This window comes from Magallana gigas, chromosome 8, assembly GCF_963853765.1.
Source record: "Magallana gigas chromosome 8, xbMagGiga1.1, whole genome shotgun sequence".
Classification (NCBI taxonomy): domain Eukaryota; kingdom Metazoa; phylum Mollusca; class Bivalvia; order Ostreida; family Ostreidae; genus Magallana; species Magallana gigas.
Window position 1 is genome coordinate 34,386,345 of NC_088860.1, and position 21,848 is coordinate 34,408,192.

Below are 21,848 nucleotides of genomic sequence, written 5' to 3' on the forward strand. Positions count from 1 at the left end.
ATCGACCCATCTTTCTTGCGCACAAGAACCACAGGTGAAGCCCAGGGGCTATTAGAGGGTTCAATTACCCCTTTCTCCAACATTTCGTTCACCTGTTTATCAACTTCTTGCATTAGATGCAAAGGAATTCTTCGTGCCCCTTGTTTAATTGGTTTCTCTATAGGCCCAGTGTTGATTTTGTGTTTAACTACTGAGGTTCGACCTAAATCAAAGTTCGAAGAAGCAAACAAGTGCTGATAACTTTGAAGGAATTTATCGGCTTGCATAGCTTGTGCATTAGATAGATTTTCCTTACATCGATCAAGCAATTCTCGCAAATCAGGTCGTAGTTTTGAACTATTTACTACCGCTGTTTCTTGCGGATTCTCTTCATCAGCACCCGTCATCTTTGCCAGCAAAGTCCCCTTGTATATTTGCTGAGCAACGTCTGTAACATTCATCAGACATACAGGCACCGTTTCACTGCCCTTAACCAATGTCCTACCTACGAAAGCACGCCCCTTCTCAAGAAATCTCTCTTCTGGCTCGACAATATAGTCTGAGGCTCCAAATGTATTCTGTCCTGGAACTTTAGCCTCTACAATCATTTCACTCCTAGGAGGGATACAAATATCGTCGGCTGCAACAACACGAAAACAACCCAGGGTCCCCTCACAAGAAATGCGATATTCCTCATTGTTAAGTCGTATTGTATTCGAGTTGAGATCTATAATACCCTTGCCTTTCTTCAGAAAATCTAGACCAAGGATTCCATCGACCGTAACATCTGTAACCATTGCTGGGATAAATGCTTCAGTCTTCCCAATTTTGATAAGATATTCTGCTTTTCCATATAGAGAAAGTGGGTTTCCACTTGCGTTCAAAACTTTCTGTCCATTCTCCTCTACTGCTGGGCGTTTTTCTGCTGAAATGATATCATGCACCCTTTTTGAGATCAACGTCAATGATGCACCTGTATCAATCAACATTTTTGACCGTACTCCACGTATATCAGCTTCAACAAAAATACCAGATTCGTTAATCATGGTGTTTCCACCAACATGTCCTTGTGCTTTGCGCTGCTTCCTCCTGCGCTCACTACGAATCCGCCGCGCATTGCCACCTTTCTTCGCTGATGCATTACTGTTTCTGTTTGTTTCTTTATCTTTAAGTTTCGGACAATTTCTACGAATGTGTCCCTTTTCCTTGCAATAATAGCAAGTCACCCCATCATTTGTGTTTCTGACTGGCAACTGTAATGTTCGTCTCCTCCGAAAATTCTGATCTTGGACCTGTTTTTCCAAGTTATCTAACTGGGTTTGCATCCTCGCCATAAATTGATTAAGCTCTGTTGATTGTGCGGGTTGATCGCACTCGCGTTCCTTACCCTCAACCATCCGCAAATCACCTCGCCTTTCTGTTCTATAGTATGCATCTAGTTCTACAGCAAGTCGGATTGCATCATTTAAGTTTTCAGGCCTATTCTGTTTAATGCGCAAGCGCATATCCGAATTTACTAGTGCATCAATAAATGCGTCCTTACCAAGCGTCTCCCTTAATTCCGCTGTCGCCGTAGGATAAGCAAGGCACGTCAATCTACGGATGGCCTGTCCTAGCTCGGACAGGGTCTCAGACGCTCTTTGTTTTCTCTCCTTTAACTGCGCCCGGTAAAGTTCGGTCTGATTGGGTGGAGCAAATCGTTCTTCAAGAGCTTTTACCAACAAGTCATAATGCTGCCCTGTTTCTTTCGAAACATTTCCCAGTACGCCCTGAGCTGTCCCTCTTAGTGATACAGCTAAATACAGGCCTTTCTCTTTTTCCGACCAATTGTTTATAGTAGCGCATGCATCAAAATGGGACTTATAGTCAAGCCAAGAATTACTTCCATCAAATGTCGCTGGTTTGATGTTACACCTTGAACCTTTATTACCGTGGTCAAATTCCTCCCGTAGTCGATTTTCATTTATCAAATGTCTGGTTCCAGCTCCCAGGCTATGCGTCTGTGCGCTGTTATGAAAATTTCTTTGTCGATCATTTGGCGCATTCGCTAATAAAGCAGAAGCATTCACAATCGACGGTGCTCGCGCTCTCCGCTGTGCGCTCACCATAACTGGATGTTCATCATTCCTTAAGCTGTAATTATACAGCGCATCCGCAAGTTCCGTTTCACTTCTGCCATTTCTGTTTTGCGCTCTCGCTGGTCGCACTGTAACATGTTCATTGGATGCTCCTTCAACAAGGTTTCCACTTTGCTCATTTCCCTGCAGTACCACTGTATCATCAGTTGCATGACTCTGGTCCCCGATCGCACCAACCAAAGTCGCTATGCCTGAATCGCGCGCTTGCGCTCGTCTATCTAACGGTGTTGAGTATCTCTCTATCTCCTTGCGCAACCGCTCGCAACTGCTCTCCAAAAATGAAATTTCTTCATCTACTATTTCCTCCATTGTAAATACTGATTTAAAATTATTAGTATAGATTATTTCTTTTGCCGAATCCCGACGCTGCCACCAAATTTATTTAACGTTTCTGGATTCAGGTATTCGGCTGCTCTACCTGAGCAATTTAAGAAATATGTAATTAAACTATAAATTTCTCAATCAAATATTTTAATCAATAATATTTACAATATCCCACTCTATCATGGAGCGCGCGCGCTTTCTATTAACCCTAACAGCTATCACAAGCTAATATAATAACAACTCAAGTCTCGAAAGCTTTATTCAGGTACATAAGACTTATCCTAATATCAAGGGTTTGTTCTCACCTATTACGAAGTGAACACTTTCAGCTTCAGACTGCAACTGCCTTACAACCTCCGTTGTAGCCGCTTATATACTATCACAACCCACGTGATCAACGAGGATCGAAAGGGAGTGATAAACCGGAAGCGCTTATTACTCAGCTCCAGTAAACAGAATGGGATAAATGATCTCGATTTCGACATTTGTTTCAATATGAATAAAAAGAAGGGAAGTTTTTATAAGATAAATCGAGAATTTAAACATATCTAGTGAGATATGATGATGATGATGATGATGATGATGATGATGATGCATTTTGTATTATCATGAATCACCAGCAGTTCTATGGTAAAAGTGGTAAAGCAACTTATGCATTCTCCCATTTTTGTTGAGACCTCCCCATTTGTCTTCGTTTTTTCTTGCTAAAGTTTTCTCATTTAAGTTAATCCCAACCTCTTTTTTAAAAATATTTTCTTTCAATACCATATACCCCAGCATCACATATAAAAGAGAAACTATGAGATACAGCAAACACTGAAATTAAAAAAATAAATAAATAAAAACTGAATTTAGATGTAAATACCGGTATTATATTTAGCAAATAAAGCAACAAGTTTTCACCATGAAAAACATTACCTCAAAGAAAAACTTTGAATGTGATTTTTTTTGGGTAAAAATAGATCAGGCAAAATATGTATTCAGGTCACTCAGTACAATCACAATTACAACTTATTTGATTTTTTTTTCATAAGAACAAAAGCTAACATAAGAATTAAACATCATTCACAATGCTTTGTATTGTGACACCATATTCCTAAAGAGATATTAAGATATAAATGATTCGTCCAATAAAATGATGATTGTACAGCCAACTTAACATCACTTTCTTACAAAGTCAATACTCAAAGACTGAATTATGTAATACTGCCTTTGCACCCGTTTAGACACTATTGACATTTTCTTTAAATAAGTAAAGACTTTGTGTTGTTATGAGAAAAAGCACATTCATCAATAATCAAGATATATCAAAAATAATGTTTAACTTTAATTCCCAAACTGACTGGGAAAGAGCACCTGGTATAAAAGGTCATCGGACCATCCTAGAATTCATTTGATCCAAATGCAGGTGAATGTACAATAGCAACTAATGAATAAGTGAAAACAAAAAAACTATGAACTCATTTGACTCGTATGTATCGGGCAATAAGAATGTGTTGTGTTGGTATTTAGCTGGTGTTCATCTAGCAAATCCACATTGTTTTCAAACATTATACATATTAATCTAAACATATTTGTCTTTTCTACAAAAGTTAAATAATACAGATAAGTCTGCTTTAAATCTATACCTAAAACTTCAGATATAGATTAATCCTCATCAAGTTTCAAGTTAACGGTAAACCATCTTTTATTTGCATGCGAGAAAATTTCGCGTGATTTTGCTATAAACTGTCTAGATAATTTCGTTTTGTTCGCTAAAATTAGTCGCCGCGAATTTGTTAACCTCAAGGAAATCGGGAAATAGCCAATTAAAGTTGGCTTACAGTAGTTTAATGCTTAGATTTCAAACTATAAAATTTGATTAGGTCAATGAAATCTACTTTTGAATCATATGACACAACTTCCACCAAGATTCATTAGCAAGTTACATAGAATATATGGTACAGTCTAACAGTATGCAAAACATTTATTGGATATGTTATACAATTGTATTTACATTATACAGTGTCTTTGTCTATGATAACACTACTCGATTTTGTATTCACAATCCATTAAATTCAAATGACGTAAAGTTGGGTGACGCAAGCAGGTTTGCATAATGACATGGAAATCACATGAAAAAGTCAACATTCAAATACTAAATCCAGACCTACTACTGCTAAAATTTATATAAATATTAGTAATAAGGATGATTCATTCTTTGAATATTATGAGGTAATAATCTCAGTCGAAGCGTGGTCAAATCTCTCGTGAGGCCCTTCAGTTTCAACATGAGGCCAATGACTTAGATTTACTTTGGGGTAATTGTGACACACCTGTTATACAATTTGATATATAATTTATAGGTTAAATATAGCTACTTGCACAAAGTTAAAGTAAAGTACAAGTATGTACTACAACAGTTCTGACTTATTGAATCTGGTGAACCTACTTGTTTACAAAATCCATTGTAGCATGGTCTCCCATCTTCCAGAATTTTCTCTGATAAAGATTCACAAAGCTGTGTATTGGGTTTGTAGCAGCATGTTTAACATGCATACAATGCAAGTGTTTCCTCTCCTGTTACGGAAGTAGAGAAGATTTTCTATTAAATACATTTTCACTTCATAATCATAATGTCCCCGCCCAAGTGCCTGAACCAAATATCCAGAGACCGTGAATTTTACCATTGAAGTAGAGGGTTTTACGAGCATCATAACCATATGCATACATTTAGTTCTTTACAAATTATTATGGGAGAAGAGAACTAGATTTTCAAAGATTAAAATACCTGTTCATTCTATGGATATTATTTTCCCAGCCATGGGGTCTCAATCCCTGACCGAAGGGCTATCAAATTAACAACTTTGGCAGAAGGTTTCATGAATCTCATAACCACGAATTTAGTTAGTCCCACAATTTAGGGAGTAGAGAAGAAGATCTGGCCTTTTGCTTGCATCTTTGGCTCCTCTCATGTGACCCCGGTGTAGGTAAGGTCATAAAATTTATATTTAAAGTCCTCTTATCTTAGAAAGGCTTTAAATAAAAAATGGTAACGATTTTCAAGAAGTTAGAAATATATCATTATTGTTATAGGTGACGCGCAATGGACAATGTAGGATGATGATGGACGACAACGGGCAAATACCAATAGCAATAGATCACCTGAGTCACTCATTTGACCTTATAGTATGTTAAATTTCAATTTTACTTTATTATGAACTGGTAAATATTTTATAATTATTAATTGGGTATAACTAAGCATTGACGATCAGTCAGGTCAACATGTGATATAGCATTCATTTGATTTTTTTATTACATTTGTTGGTAAGAACTAAAAAGAAAAAAATATTATAAAGGGTAAAACAGTGACACATATTGACAAGACAATGTTTTTGGGTAGGATTATAATTCAATTGTTGATAATTCGTCAGCTTAATCACTAAACTAGACATTAGTGAAATGGTCAAAGGGTCCCGCTTAAATTTAATAGTGGACAATAGGATGAAAAGTATTTCAGAGAACTTTGCTCCTTGACCTTAACCTTTAATTTTGAAATTTTCCAGCTGGCATAGTATTCAAAATTCAATCTCACTACCTCTAATATACAGGCATTTTTGTTCAATCTGAACAGATTATCCAAATGAGAAATAATTTATGGTCTCAAACTGATTATATATATATATATATATATATATATATATATATATATATATATATATATATATATATATATATATATATATATATACCTAGGATGACCTTCGTTAATGATGCACGTCATTAACCAAAAGGCTCTGTTTTAGTAAAGTATTAGTCAAAAGGGTCGAATAGAGAGTAAATATATGCTCTTAAAAATCAGTAAACATCATTCAAGGTCACTGCATACCCGTTGAACAAAGGCACCATATGGGTGAAGTATGAGCCAGATTAGAGCAAAGGAAAGAAGATTATCCGGCCAAGGATTTTTCGTATAATTCTGCTATGACTATCACATTTGACCTTGAAAATTGGTTCTAGGTTACTACACACCTGTTATTCATAAACTCTAAGTGGAAAGTATATATGCTCTGAAAATAGGATTTTTGCATGGTCCGGTATGACCTTGACCTACACAACTATTCAAGGTCACTGTAGACCTTTGACCATAAATACTCTGCGAGTGAAGTATGAACTAGATTTGATCAAGGGGAGAGAAGATATGCTAAATAAGACAAGGATTTTATTTATTATTCTGCTATGACCTAAACCTTAGACCTATAAACATGGTTCATGGTCGCTGTACACCCTTCAACCAAAGGCACTTTGTGGGTGAAGTATATGAGCCAGATTGGGTCAAGGGGAGAGAAAATATGCTCCAGACAAGCACTCTTGCATGGACAGATGGAGGCCAGGGTATTGGACGGAAGGACGGACGGATGGATGGACAGATGGACAGACTGATCACTATAGGGCTCACGCAGAGCAGGACCCTTATAAAACAAATAGTGTATAATCACCTGAACAGAGACATGGATCTCTGCCCACCTGTCTTAATGGTTCCAAACATTGTCCATTTTTACATTTCCCATATCTACAATGGGAACCACTTCAATCAACACTGCTAACGGCTTTTGATGCGTTTTCCTTTTTTAAATACAAATGTACTAATACTTGATAGAAATTGATTGAAACATTTAAAAAGGAGCGATTTATCAATATTTTATTGTGTTTTCTAAAATAACAATAACAAGAGACAGAGGTAGATATCAATAATGTGTAAACTACAAGTAGCAATCAATGACATGCAAATTGATGGTAGCAATCACTGACATGTACAACAACGTTAGCAATCAATAGCAATGGCATGTTATTGCAAACCCCACTTGATACTATATGCTTCAGTTGATATAGAGATGCGTTGAATCATGACAGTCTATTTGAAGTTACATTTAAACGAGTCGGATTACAGGTTGCAGTTTAAATATAGAAACGTTTTAATATGCCGATTTGGTACCCGACCATTCTTACGCAGTAGTGATATTTTATTTCCTAACTGCCAGCTCCCACTTATGACGTTAAAATTAAAAAGCTTCTATCAGGACTGCAAAATCTTAATAAATTACCGCAATAGTTGACCCCGATCGAGTTCTCACAATAATCAATTCTTGTTTGTTATGGTGTAAACAAAAACACACCGCTGTCCTTAGATATATTAAACATGCTCCTAATTTCATTTTTAGCATTGTGTTTCCTTGATAAATTCAACCATTTTTACCATATCAATTGAATTTGAGGCAGTAGTTATTCTGCTTATCTTATTCCATGAAATTTACAACAGACTGTATATAAATATTACAGAAATTGCGTTTCATTAAACACCAATCAATCAATGGCACACTCACTTTTACAAGTGTGTGTGTGCCTTAAATATTGCAAAATTTGCAATATACGGCGCAATTTTAGTCTGATCTGTGATTAACCGTATTTTGTTACTCACTCAGTCTGTAGGAACATTAATTTACCTCAAAATTCATCAGAAAAAAATATATAATATTAATGTTGACGGCTTGTCGCTTTAATTACTTGCCGCAGCTTTTCTCTAAACCACGCTACCCGACCTCAGATTGCTAAATGCACGTGCAGATTGGGTCGCCATTTGACACAGGTTTACATGCATACAAACCACACTTCTTTATTTTATGGAGTTAATGACGATGTTTCAAAGATTTTCAGTACAGATTTCTTGGAAGTAAATAGGTGAAGACATATAGTGATAGTGTAACGCGTCTAATGGATTTCACGGCATGTCAACCCGAATGTTCCCGTGGATCTACATTTTGAAGAAAGCCTTTTTGTTAGGCAAACACTAGTTCTATTACAGTTTGTTCAATTCATACGACATTCCACATATGGTACTTTTGAATGGTTACGTAAAATATATTTGTTCACCTAACAGTTTCTGGCGAATTTCTACACAAAAACTGATAACGTTATTCGATGTGCGAAGAGCAATCTGTGCAACTTTAAATTAAATGCACCCTTCTCTGCTTTTAAAAAAGGTTTCTTTGGGTTGTTTTTTTTTACCAGTAACATCGTTTATACATGTACAATAACATCGACCCGTTTGTTTTCAAATAACTCTGTAATTTTAACTTGCAAGCACAACTTTATTATTAGTTTTCTTTCTCCTACTTTTTTTCCACGAGTTAGTCTTTATTATTTCGATAATGAGCGAGTCTATAAAAATGCGCCAATCAGAACCTTTGTTGCAAATCACAATTGCACAATTGCAATATACACCGATTAGAAATTGTCGTTATATTCTCCCTCACTGCGGTTGTCCGAATATAAAACAATAAAGTTCTAAATGAATAAAACCAACAAGTACTACATAGGTACGCTGCTCGCTAGCGTTATTTTATTTATACACAAAAACACATATTAAACAACCATCTGTCAGCCAAAAATCAACACTTTCCATATCATCTGCAGCCATTTTAACTTAAATCGCTACTAGCGAGCGTGCTTAGAGTGCCACGCCACCGCATGGTCCTACTATTTATATTACCTGACCACGTGACCCGAAACCCATTCTTGTACGTATGAAAACCAATCACGCACATAATTTTAATTATATTCTCCCTCACTATGTTTGTCCGAATATTAAACAATAACGTGCTAAATGAATAAAAGCAACAAATACTACATAGATACGCTGCTCGCTAGCATTTAGAGATACAAAGAGATATTCTAATATGTCGTTTGGCTGACAAGTACACAAGCAATACAATTTATAACACAATAAACGACAACATACATGTATAAACATTTAATTTTATATGCTTAAATTTTGTGTAACGTTTAATTGATTTCCAACAGTGTCTTTAACATAATTGTCCCTTGAAAAATCCGATTTCCATCGGCCATGTAGTTTTAATAAAGTATCATTTACCCCATTTGAAGCTGCAGATGTAGCACCGCCACTGCGCAAACTATGCAAACCAAAAAGCTTTGAATTTTAACCAATAGACGATAGAGCTTCAATCAGAATTTCTAGCGCCCTAGTTAAAGACAAATGTTTGTTAATGACACAAAGCTTATGACATTTTTACGATTTCAAATAACGTATGGAACGAAAAATGAAATTGTCTGGCTTATCCGATAATTCTGCAAGCTGCAAATAAAGCTTTGTCCAATAAACAGGACTAGTAGATTTACCTGTACTAGCAATAAGCACATCATTACTTCGTCTATAAACATCAGTTTTGCTACTTTCAATATGTACAGACATATACATTTCATGAAATGATATATTTCTAACACGTAAATTTGCTAACTCATTGTATCTGAAAAATCCTGCAAATCCAATCAAAAACATAGCGCACAATCTTACACATAATAAATCACGTTTACAGTGGTCATTTCAATACTTCGCTATGATCTGTTATAAAATTTCAGGGGTAATCGGTTCCTTCTTCTGGATCGACTTGCTAAGAATTCTCTTTCCTCCTTCCATAACCATATGTAAAAGCTTAGAATCACACGGATTATCAACACATACATTTATAGATCATGATACCACTTAATACTGTAGAACTATGCCTATACATGTAACACTGATTCAGACACTGACTCATGTATTAGACTACTAAGAAAAACGGCTACTGTACTCGCTGTAGCTGGCAGATGAGAAACGCAATGCTTTAAACACCAGCTTTGAAACTTCTTGAAGTAAGAATCATAAATATTATTCGAGTTGTCGCTCTTTCCTCTTCTGATGATATAACGAATGTTCGAAGCTGCTGATGAAAATCTGCTGTCCTTTTCCAAATCCTGAATTTCCATCCAAATATTGCGATCCTATATGTAAAATGTTTAAATCACTTTAAATTAAAAACCATTTAAAATGATCAACATTACTGTTTAATTTTTTTTCTTTTTGCACATGGTGCTTTATAAACAACACATGGAGTCATTATTGTGTAACTTTCGCACATGGTGCCTATATACACATAACAAAATGCACATGGTGCTTTTTTTCATTCAATTTCAACACCTCTAAAATCCACTTTCCAAACCAGCAATTACTATTAAATATTTCAATAAACTTTAACACGAAATTATAAAAGTTAATAGATATAGAGTTCCTTACCATAGGCGAAAACAAAGACGATTTCCATTTTGGAATAACTAATGTACCAAACGCTTTGCAAATTTTCATATGCACAATTACTTGACAAATTACAACAGGAGGCGGAACCCAACAATTTTCATCCGCCCAATTTTGTGCAAAAGCGTCAACTCCCGATGTCTCAGGAGTCAAAAATCTAGAGTAAAATGTTTTGACTTTGGTATTTTTGCTGTCTGCAAATAAATCACAGGTATATTCACCCCACATCTTATTCAAGCATTCAAAAAATTTATCTGAAACTCCCCAGTCGTCATAGTCATACATCTTCCTTAGCTCATCTGTAACTGTATTCATATTTCTAGGTATCTATTATATTTCCAATTTTATCGAATGTGCCACACACAATCCAAACATATCTAATGCAAGCTGATGCAGCTCTTTGTTCATACTACCTTTACATGCAACTAATTCATAATTCTGATTATCTGTGTACACCTTTACAAGTCTGCCCGACAGATCATCACATAAACTTTCAATGATAACACATATAGCTTTCAACTCTAACCACGTATAACTTTTTTGATTTTTCCTAGTCATTCCACATATGATGTACAATCTTTGTATCCTGTTCAATAGAATAGCCTGCGCTTGCAAACCCACTTGCATCAGAAAACAAAATTGTTGATGGTGTTTTATTAAACCATGTGATTTTGGAACTTGGCAAATTACCCAAATTTTTTTTCCAGAAAAACAGTTCTGTAACACAATCACGTGACAAATTCAATACACTATCCCAACCAGTTCTTTTACACAAAGCCATGCTCAAGCACCGTGTCATCAGCTGACACATACTACATAACGCAGGTTTCAATAAAATAACTTTGCCAACAAAAGAAGCGACATCTCGCACACTCACTCGTTCGATATCAGCCACTACCAATTCTACATTCTTTCTAATCTTTTCAATTTTTTCATTAGGTACTTCTAATATACCATATCTAAAATTCCACAAAAAACCTAACCAAATAATCTTATCCACCGGTACGGATTGCGACTTTTCTATATTTACTTGAAAACATGAACATTCTAAAGTTTTCCGCAAAAAGTAGCTGTCTCTTTTCAGGAATTATAGTCAGAACAAATCAAACCATCGTCTAGATATACGACAACCGGAATACAATGAGATCTCCAATACTTCACCAATGCTCTGACAATTTTTGTAAAAATGTAACCAGCTGAAGAAAGCCCGAAAGGCAAAACAGAGAATTCAAAATATCTAGTTTTACCTTCAATTTCCCAACTAAAACCTAAATATTTCTGAAATTTAGGATGTATATCTACATGGTGATAACCAGATTTTAAATCAAACTTGATCATAAACTTTCCCTTTCTTGTGTAATACAAAGCCCATTTAATACCTTCAAATTTAACTTTTTGTTTTTTAATGAACTGATTTACATGTCGAAGATCTAACACCAAACGTTTTTTACCTAAGGTATTGACCGAAACTGTCAATGGATTAACTACAAAAGATGGCTTATTAACCTCCTTTATACACCCATTATCAAGAAGTTCTGAAACAGCGCCATTAACAAAATCTGCATTATTCAATGATGACTTGTTTTTTTTTTTAAAGATGATACTCGTTGGAAATTCTTTAAAAGGAATTGCATACCCACATTTTATAACATTCAAAATGAAACTATTAGCATTAAGTTCAGTATTCCAAAAACCCACGTTTTTCTTGAGCTTTGATTTAACGCTAATAACTTTAACATTTTGTTTATATTCATATTTCTCATGCAAATCAAACATATACTCAACTTCACTATGTTCACTGTTCTGGGGCTCCGCTAGTATTTGGTGCTGACAGGGTTGGGATTGTTGTCCTTTGAGATAGGGGCATTCCCTGACCATGTGACTGACTTGCCGACAGTAGAAACACCCAGCACGCTCTCTTGGGAATTGAGATCCTGTGGGTCCGACTTTTGAGGTTGCATTGCTTAATTTGTCGGTGGAGCTATACGACTGGCTAAAGCCACGAAAAAAGTCACTGGGCGCAAAACCGCCCCTGCGTCTGTCGTACGGTCTACTTCTCTAGGCACGTTTCCTTGCAGCACGACCCATAGCGTAACGAAGCTTAGCAGCATCTTCAGTGCCGTCTGCCAGCGAGTCGTCCAGATATTCGTGTACTGTGTCCCAGCCATGACGGTCAGCAATTTTAAGGATTTTTTTTTTTGTAGAGCGGCTTTCTCTTTGTTAATAACGAGCGCGGCCTTCGCTAAATTTACCTCCTGAACCAGTCCTTCAATTTCAGCCAACTTTTGGGACCTCCCCTGGTTGAAAGTGAATTGGATTTTGTGCCCCTCGTGCTTAAATTCAAAAGCTGGTTCGGTCTCTACCACGTGGTCAGCACTGCTCACCATATTGTTTTTTTGAAAGTTGCTCAGTGAGCCCTGTTATGGTATTCACAATTAAACTACTCTGTTTTTCTAGCGCTTTGTTTCATGAGGAACTAAATAACAAAACTCCCTCTTCGTTTGAAAGTCCGAAATCAACACTTTCCATAACATCTGCAGCCATTTTAACTTAAATCGCTACTAGCAAGCGAGCTTAGAGTGCCACGCCACCGCCTGGTCCTACTATTTATATTACCTGACCACGTGACCCGAAGCCCATTCGAGTACGTATGAAAACCTATCACGCACATAATTTTAATTACTCACCGCGGTGCTACATCAGCATAAGTGTATACCTACACGCGAGATTTGCAATAAACAAACTAGCTTTCAATGACATGCGTAATCAAGGTAACAATTAATTATAATGCCAGGTTAATCAAAAGTAGAAACTAATGACATGTGAAACTAAAGACGCTATCCATGACATGAAAAACAAAGGAAGCAATCAATGTCATATATAATGAAGGTAGCAAACGATGGCATATTTAACGATAATGGCAACAAATTACAAAAAGGTAGCAATTAACGACATGTAATTGAAGGTAGCAATCAATAACATATGACAAGAAGGTTGCAATCCATGGCATGTAACAAGACGGTAGCAATCAACGACATGATATTTGAAGGTAGCAATAAATGACATGAAGATGAAAGTGGAATCAAAGACATGTAAATGAAGGTAGCAATTAATGACAGGTTATTTGAAACTAGAAATCAATGACATGTAAAATAAAAGTTGAAATGAAGGACTCAATGAGTGTTTAATGAAGGCGGGAATGAATGACATGTAAAGTGAAAATAGCAATGAATGACGTGTAAGACTAAACTAGCAATCAATTGCACGTAAAATGAAGACAGCAATCAATGAAATGATGTAGATTGAAAGTAGCAATGAATGACATGTAAAAGTAATAGTGCCATCAATGACACGTCAAATAAAGGTAGGAATCAATGACATGTTAATAAAGAAAGCACTTAATGATACATTAAATGAAGGTAGCAATCAATCAAATCAATGACCACATGTTGACCTAACAATCAATGACATGTAAAATAAAGATACCAATCAATGACATGCTAACAAAGGTAGCAATAAATGGCATGTAAGACTAAAGTAGCAATCCATGGCATGTTAAAATGAAGGTAGAAATCAATGACATGATGTAGAATGAAGGAAACAATCAATGACATGGTGTAGAACGAAGGTAGCAATTAATGTAATGATGAAGAACGAAGGTAGCAATCAATGATATGTACAATAAAAATACCAACGGAAGACATGAAATCAAGGTAGCAATCAATGGCATAATGCAGAAAGAAGGTAGCAATCAATGTAATGAATTGGAAAGAAGGTAGCTATCAACATGTACAATAAAAGTAGCAACCAATGACATGTTCAAAATAAAGGTACAGGTAACAATGATATCACGTAAAACGAAAAAAGGTAACAATCAACAACAAATAATGATAGCAATAAATGACATGTAAAACAAATATAGCAATTAATGACATGTAAAACAAATAATGATAGCAATAAATGCCATGTAAAACAAAGGTAGCAATAAATGATATATAAAATAAAGGTAGCAATAAATGACGTGAAATAAAGGTAACAGTATATGACATGTAAAACAAAGGTAGCAATCAATGACATGCAGAATGTTATGTGGCTTTAATAGTGGCATTTAGACAGGTAAGGTCTCCACTGATAAAGGCCAAGGACAATGTAATGAATATTGAAAACAACTATGGCATATTATGTTACAAGCGCTTGTTACAAAAGTATCACTATAAAGGGAATTTTGTCCATAACTCCTTTTTAACTCCTCACAATGAAAAACATGTATGCCTCTTAACGAAAGTTCACTTAAAAAAACAAGAAAACGAGCGACTTTTGCTGCTAAAGATACTTGCAATGGGATTTCCCCTTGCAAGCACAGTTGTCGTTAAAGCGGTATAAGCACCGATAACCACGCGGTGCAACAGTACCATTTACACAGCAAGCATAGTTTATGGGGCTGAAAAGTCAGTAGAACATCTCGGTTAGTATAAACATGCTATAACTCAACATTCGACAAAGATACTTGCAAAGTAAAGTAAAATCCATTAACTGAATGGTTTTTACCCATCAGAGTGAAGTAAAATGAATCTTACCTGCTTTGAATTTTATCTCGAACTTTGACCCTGAAGTCGCACTTTTCATTACAGCATTTGTCGCCTATGTAGCCAGCACCACATTCTTCATTCTTGTCCAGACGGCCATTAGCACATAAACCATGTCCTGGATCCAATGCCTCTTTATTTACTGTTAAGAAAAATTAATGAAAAGCAAAAAGACCTTGAACTCTCAGTGGGATGTAGATATCTAGTTTGCTCATTAAAACAAATATTGAGTACTTATTTGATTTGCTATTAGAATCTCGCCAATATTCATTGACTGTCTAAATTTTGAATTTTTTTTAGAAGTCTGCTCTATTTGAAATTGACAGTGTTTAAACAGAAATATACAGTCCTGAACACAGTCGGACATATGTTGCTGCATTGAATGAATACATGTCAGGTTCCTGCTCAAACCTCAGACTATGAGCAACTTTTCAATGACAAACTAGTTTGAGTAGTATGAGTAGTTTTAATGTTCTCCTTTTTAATCCACCCCCAAAACTACTATAGGTCATTTATTCAATTGTAATGACCTATCAAACAAATAATGGCAGATAAGATGATAAGTGAAAACCAATATGCCACGCCTTTTTGTTCAAACAATGTAAGTTAACATAAAAATGCTGCAAAGTATAAAACACATACATTTAACACAGTGTACCTTTAAAACAGTCTTATCCTTTCATCATCACAACTTGGTAAATGTACTGTCTACTACACGCCGAAAAGAGCTAAAAAAAATTGTACAATGTCATACATTTTGCAAACAAAACATGGTCTTTCATTACTTCAGTTGGAGTAAATAAATCAAAAGAATTGACATGGGAAAAACATGACAGAGGAAATGTGGATGCATTAGAGAGATGGAGTGTAGAAGTGTGCAATGTTCAACAAGTCTGGTCTACCTGATTATTTTTTCATATCCATAGACGGCGGAGCGATACATGATAAAGCGGCCCCCCTCTGAAGTGGAGGGGGCGCTGTTAGTATCGGGGTAATGTTTCTTCCCCCAGTTATAACCAACAATTTTACAAGTAATAAACCTGTGTATTAGGATTTAATCAAGTCATTGTAATAGAAGGATACTCTAAAGGTATTACATGTGGCTGTGGATTCTATTTAGTTTTAGATGTAAAAAGAATTAACAGTTATACTCACCAAAGTCTACAAATATAAAACAAAGAAACATTATTTTGATACAAACAGTTTGATTGATAATTGACAAAGTACCTATTTATGTACATGAATAAAATTTACTGAAAACAGCTTTATCAAATTTATTTATTTATTCAAATTCATTTAAGCGTAAATTGCAGAACGCTTTAAAATTCAGAGTTAAACCATTTACTTAAAAATAAATAGTTAAGCACGTCTTATAGGACAGAAACCCCATTGAAATTAATAAAATTAATAAAGAAAGATATACGTAATTAATTTCAATGTCAAGTTATATTTCTTATGAGAAATTGCTATTGAAAATGATATCAAAGATAATGCATTTCTAATGCTTTCATGGATTTAAACGAACGCTTGACAGACCGTGGGCTGTAGTGATGGTGGCTTGGTGGATGAGAGCTTGGCTTTCATCAGAATTACGGTAGGTACTAAGTCCAGTGTTTGCTGCCATTTTATTACCATTTCTATAAGCTACTGCAAAACATCAGTATGACTATCTATGATATGCAAATGGATAAACTCAAACAATAAGACACTTTTAACCCTTTGTAATGCTGTAAATAAAATTCATGCATTATTTACACAGCTGAATACACACAGAGAAGTCACCTTAGAGTAATTTTTCATGAAAAAATGAAAGGTAAAAATTGAAAAATAAATTCATAGAAAGGACTGTGAGCTTTACATAACAAAACACAAAAAAATACATGACCAGTAAGAATCAATTTAGGTGGATAGTTGATCATCAGTTTAGATCAAAATAGAAAAAAAATCAATAAATGTTTTAAAAGTTTAAAAAAATAATATTCCTTAACCTTTCATCTCTCAATTCAAAGTGTGTGCAGAATCATCATAAAATAACTAAGAGATTTGTTCACAAAAAAAACCTGAAGTGCCTTCAAGAAAGTCAACTCCAATTAGCAAACGTATATACATGTATTTACCAATAAAGGTACTGAAGATTCTGATGTCAAACTGCTCAAAGAGTTGATTCATTGCACTTTCAATACTTTGATGCACCATTTAACTGGTCTAGGACAATGTCAGAAGATCATACCAAGATTGACAAGTAAACAATTCCAATGCTCAATGTGCAATACTTTCATGCATGGTTCTTGTTGTAGTAGAGTTAAAATAATTAACATAAAATACACGGTTCTTGTTGTAGTAGAGTTAAAATAATCAACATAAAATACACGAAAAACTAAAATTTCTGAGACATTTTTCCATGCAAAGTTACAAAACTACTGTGAAGTAAAGAAGCACACTCCCGTAATATATATAGTGAGACTGTTATTTTAACTTCCTTGGAAAGTAAAAGGATTTTTCTTTTTCATTACACGGGTCATTAAAGCCATACATAGACAGTGGTAACAGTCAACTTTTGGAAATCTTACCTTACTCTATTTATATACTGTAATATATACATCAACATGGAAGTTTTTTAACCACATATGATAATAACACCATGTTTTTACTGTTTTAGTGATTGACCAATCGTAGAGAACCACATAGATTCCAACCCCAAAGGGTAGTCGCTTTCGAATTTCCAAGTACTGTGTTTTATTTACGCTATATCATACACAATTACAGTAAGACCCATATAGCTGTATTTCACCAATACATTTCCTATGAGCGATTTTTTGACATTAAACATCAAAGCTCAGTATAATACAAGTAACCATAAATAAAACAAACAGAAAATATTCAAACCCTGCATTGACTTGCAACACTACTCTCTCTTCAATTATGAATTCTGATGTGTATCTAGATAATGATTTTTTTCTCTTAAATGAAGTGATATCCATTTGTTAATTAGCTTTATTTATTGTACCCCTGTGGATATTTTCTGTGCAAATTACAACAAATAAACATGTTACTCTATCTTACAATGAAATTGTTTCCGTTGTAACCCTTGTCTTTACATTAAACTCAGTCCGATTACTCTTATTTGTTTACCATCGAGAAAATCTGCATTGCCGACAAATGAAGTGTTTTTCGGTATAGTAAAATATATATTTACTGACTATTGGTCGATAGTAAGTTTGTCATCTTCGACGGTACTTATTTCCCTCGGCTTCGCCCCGTTAAATTGCTGTTTCGGGGGACAATAAACTTGCTATCGTCCTCATAGCCAGTTAATAAGTTTATGGTTTACATTTCTTACAAGAAATCAAGAGACTTAGCCTACAATAATTCAAACCGGACAAAGAACATATTTTTACCATGACCAATAGTGGAAAATAATTGAAAGAGAAAAAGGAAACGAGTGTCTGAAGTACTTTTTCCGTTCTAATTTCGTCTAAAACACGAAGTCCTGTACTGTGTGCAAGTGAAATCGGAATAAGGAAATTCAACACTTTGATAAAACGAGACAACTATTGTGCGTATATATCTACGAAGTTTTTTTTTTTTTTACAAAATTATGTGCATTGTAAACTTTAGTAAAAGAAGCGTCTCAACAGTAACATCAACACTAAAGAGCTTTATTAAGAGTGTGTGCATTCAAAATACCAGAGTCATTAAGTATTTTGGGATGATTGGATAATCTATTTGCCGAAATGAAGGTTTCACCTACAATCGGAAAAACATACTCTACCCATATTTTCAATATGTGAAAAAATTAGTACCATTGCAAGTTTTTCTATCTTTTATCATGTTTTTAATTGATATTTGTGAACATTGTACCTTTTCTTCACATAATGTTTTGAAGCTGTGGAATCATTAGTCTTATAAGTACAAAGGTCCATATCACTTCCGCAGTAGCCTTTGACATAAAGGAGTTGATTCAATGCATTCCTTGTTAGGTAGATTATATATTTGCGCATTAGGCTAAGATCTAGGTATAGATATTCATTTTTTTACAGTGTAAATATAACCGCACATCAAGACACCAACTTACACAGTCAAATAAAACGCTTTTTGACAGAATGGTAACTAAGCGTGGATTTTTGGGACTCTAAAAAATCACGGATCCTATACTTTAAACGTGTCTGCCTTTAAAATACCAGAACTAATCAGATTGTTGTATATAATAAATAATATAATATCATTATAATAATAATCCGCATAAATGAAAGTCGTGCCAATGATCGGATTAGCATACACTACCCATATTTAATATCATAAAAAAATGACGAGTTCTTACACAAATTATTATATCTCTATTAAATGGGCATGGTTACGATTCTGGTAAAAAATCATTTGTTCGATATAAATGTCTACAATGCCTAAATAATGTATTTTTAATATGCAACCAAAATTTGAGTGCCATTCATTAACATTATGAGTGTGATTCATTTATGTATACTAAAATACTCATAGAAAGTGCACATATCTAAATATGTTACCTTGATTTTTACAGAAACTGAAATGATATTTTACATGAGTACGTCACAAAAAAGGTCGCATAAACACTATGAAATGATTGCAATTACATTGTTAGGAATCTACTTTACAATTTATATATTCTCTCTTTGACTTCAAAACAATTAACATTATATTTACATAAACAATGGTTATTGGTTTATGAATGAAATCAAGGAATGCTTGTTTTTGACCTACTGATGCTGACTTTTGTAAAACAAAAATTAACTCAGATTGCTATTATTCACCATATATTAGTAAACATTTGTTCGTGGTGTCATGTTGTTTTAATATAATGACATAATGCAAAGCAAAATCAAAGGATTTTAACTTGAATCTTAATTTTTTTTTTTAGATTTTCTATTCAGAAATATAGTGAACAGATGAAGCAGTATTTTAAAGTTTTATCGGTGGAATGAAGGCCATAAACTCGGTTTTCCCGGCATGAAGTGAACACGTGATTATTGTGTTGATACAGAGTGACTGTAGCTCCTCGTAACATTTAAATCACAAAATGGCTACGTAAGGGGAGCTTGGTTCTTTCCGTGAAGAAAAAAGTTACATCAAAACCTAATGTAAGTATCTGAAATTAAAAAATATATAATAGTGTAATTAACGGTTGAAATTAATGAAGACTATCATTATCCAATTTAAAAAAAAAAACACCAACAAATCAAACTTTTGCAATGACTTACCGGTATTAGTATACACTGTATGAAGAGTATTCATCACTGTTTATCAGATCAACAAATGAATATTGATTGATATGAAGAAAAATAAAAGTATGTATAACGTTTATATATGTAATGACAAAGGATGGCACTTTCGGGTAGAACGATTGTGGCTGGTTAAAAAAATCAGTATATATTACATATACTGTATATTTTAACAAATTTCATTACAAATTAAATTTGCGAGACATTAAAATCGGAACAATTTAATTTACATCACTTGAGTTCATCCATCATTGAACACCAGTTTTTGTGGATTTCATTGTTCATATAATCCACAATATTAAATGTTGATTGAAGTGTGCTTTCTATTAACATTTTGTATTGATAAGGTCATTGGCCAAGAATTTACATATCCTTGAAACTGTGATTTTCACTTGATCCACAAAAATTGATACCCATGAATATCAATGAAACCACCAGTAATTGCCCTGTCTGATAAGTTTTTGAAATGTGGTTTTTTGATGATCACTGACCACAAGGTTCCACTACACGAGGTGGTGACTTGACCTATATTTTAAAAGGTGTCTGCATTGAAAATGCCAGAGCCATTCAGATTATTTAATATTCAATCCGCAGAAATGAAAGTATCGCCTATAATCGAAATAACATACACCACCCATATTCAATATTAGGGGAAAACTGAGTCCATATGAAGTTTTTCTATCTCTATTAAAACCAGATGACATTGTTTTGTTCTTTAAGTAAATTATTTAAGCTCTGGAGTCATTGATCTAATGGGTACACAGGTCCACGTCATTTCTGCAGCAGCGAATTGCATAGAAAAGTTGATCAAATGCATTTCCTTGTTCGCCTATGCATCTAGTTTGGACCTTAAACAACTATATTAATTATTTTAACATTGTTAATCAGTACTATATTTTAGGGCATCCCCTTACATATTTATAGAACGTGAACATATCGAAACAAGTTCCATTTATTTTTACAGAAACGGCAAAAAAGCAAAACAAGAGTGCACCACAAATGGTTGCATAAGCACTCTTTTATGATTGCACGCTGCATTGGGGTGAATATATTTTTTTCTCTGACTTCAAAATAGTGAATCAACATTGTATTTACTGAAACAATGGTTATTGGTTTATGAAAGAAAGCAGGGAATTTTTTTCCCACTAATGCCTCCTTGTGTAAATGAATATGGAAACATTGTGACTCAGACTGCTATTTTTCCCCATATATTACTAACTACTTGTTTGTGGTATCATTTTTTAATATGATAACATATAGAGACTTTATTGTTATGTTTGCGAATTGAGTGGCCTCTTGATTTTTGCTAAATTTCCTGTTCAGCGATATAGTGAACAGATGAACCAGGGGTTTTTTTTTTAGTTTTTCATAAAGGAAGGAAAGACTCTAAACTCGGTCTCCCCGGCATGAAGTGATCACGTGATTGTTTTGTTAA

General features: G+C 34.5%; 1 protein-coding gene across 11 annotated transcripts in view; it reads left to right on the top strand.

Annotated features, from left to right (window-relative positions):
- The first annotated feature begins 20,062 nt into the window (after nucleotides 1–20,062).
- The window catches only part of LOC105344498 (uncharacterized), a 57,207-nt gene continuing 55,421 nt past the window's right edge, over nucleotides 20,063–21,848 (top strand). For 10 of the 11 annotated variants that reach the window (XM_066068565.1, XM_066068567.1, XM_066068570.1 and 7 more), the window contains exon 1: nucleotides 20,064–20,272. The gene's annotated coding sequence lies outside the window, so the exon portion shown is untranslated. Of the gene's footprint in view, nucleotides 20,273–21,848 lie in introns of all 11 variants that reach the window. The other variant, XM_066068566.1, reaches the window with a different exon arrangement.